Here is a 1896-nt window from a genome sequence, read left to right as displayed (position 1 = left end):
CTGTCTTTCTCTCGCTTATCTGGGCACAGATCACCGCGGCCTCGCGTTTTCCCCTTTCCTTAGGGAGCGCCCCTCTGTACCCGGCGCTTGCCAGGCCGGCCCTGGCTGCTCTCGCCGCGTTTTTCCTCATTTTTCGTTTCTGCGGAGTCTCCCCGTGGTTCTTTAAGGTTTTTAAGGTCCGTGGGGTATTTGCTCATCAAGAATGGAGCACGTCGAGCTGTTGTTTCATCCGACCTTTATTGTCGGGAATTAATTGAGGCGGGGGCCGCAAAATCCCATTTGGTTTATTGAATATATAAAGCTCTTTGCTATGGAGATTTGTTTTTTATTTTTAAATGAGGTCAGCTCGCTAATATAGAATGAGGTGTTAAAGCTGTGCTCGTTCTCTCAGAATAGCCCCAGGAGGAGCTTTTATTGTGCAGAAACTGCAGACTCATAGAGACAAATTCTTCTTTTTCCTCTCCATGGCAGGGGCTGGTTGTGCTGTTGCAGTTGTGTCTAGCAGGATTTTTCCTGCTTTGGTCGTTAATATTTTTATTTCTCTTGCCTTTTGTCCCAGTCCTTCTGCTGTTCTCTTTCCTGCTGGATTGTACCCAGCTCGTGGCTGTGTCAGTCTGGAATTTTTTAGGTTATGTCCTGCCCTCTGTTCAAATTGAGTTATCCCAGGTGCCTGGGAATCCATGTAATGCTTGCTTTCCTTGGAATTCAGTTTATAAATAATTAGTTTGGGGCTTTATGAGGTTGATCACCCCAAACTGAGCCCTTCCAGCCTGCCCGGAAAGAAAAACCCGGGGTCTTCACTCCTGGCTGGAGAATTCCCCCAGTCCAGAGGAGCAGAGATCACAGGCACAAGGTGGGGATTTAGTTATTTGAATATCCCCCTTTAAAATCACATCATGGCAACATGCAGTTATTAACTTAGAGTGCACCCAAAATGTGTGAAACCACGTGTTTTGCAGTAGTTAGACCACAGTGAGGCTGTCAATATTTCAAATTTTGCTATCACAGGGAGGCTGCAACAGAGGCCTTTTCCAAAATCTGTCTTTTTTGACCAGTTGTTTTTCCTCAATCCACTGAATTTTGGCATCCAACCTGTTAAACTCAGGTTCACTGAGCTGGTGATGGTTTGCCCTCCTCGTTCTTGTCCTTATGTTAGAATAAAATAAATCCTTGCCAGATACGGTGGTGAAAGGATCTCTCAGCATCTGCAGAAGGTGATTTTCTGTTAGCACTAAGTTCATATTTATTTTAGTTGCCTATTTGTTGCTTCTCATTATAATTGTGGGTGTTTTTGAAGGAGCTGTTGTGGCTGCTGTGCCTGTGTGTGCTGCAGTGTGGATGGACACAGTTCAGCAAGGAGCAGAGGATCCTGCACCTTGCTTTCAGACAATGACTCTCAGTTTTTCTATGGCTTTGATCTTCAACTCAGCAACCTGAATATTTTCCTTGGTGTCCTCACCTCGAAGAGGAGCTGGTTTGAGGGGTTTTAGTAGCGCATTTTTGGAGAATGATCAGCAGGAGCCCATTTTTTCAACAAGGAAAAAGAAATCATTTTTCTGCTGGACAGAGACTTTGGGCTTTTATTTTTCACTGGAACGTTGTCGTTGGTACTGAGTTGGTGATCTCTGCACAACTTTCCTGTGACTGATTCCAGGGTGGAATCTCTGAAGTCTGAAGACTTTTTCTTCAGCAAAAGAACTGATCTCTGGTCCAACCTGTGGAGATTTCCCTCTTTGTGACTCCCTCAGCTGAGAGGGTCTGTCTGGTTTGTCTGATCATCCGCAGGTTATGTCTGAGCCCTTCTGTCTAATCAAACCACAACTTGTTTTTTGAAGCTTAACTGCTGCTTCCTCCTCTTCTCTGTCCCTGTTGTTTTTCAGTTGCCCTGAATTTCCT

This window comes from Corvus brachyrhynchos, unplaced genomic scaffold (genome assembly GCF_000691975.1).
Source record: "Corvus brachyrhynchos isolate BGI_N302 unplaced genomic scaffold, ASM69197v1 scaffold21, whole genome shotgun sequence".
Classification (NCBI taxonomy): Eukaryota; Metazoa; Chordata; class Aves; order Passeriformes; family Corvidae; genus Corvus; species Corvus brachyrhynchos.
The sequence above is the reverse complement of the archived record's forward strand: the minus strand, read 5'-3'. Positions refer to the sequence as shown.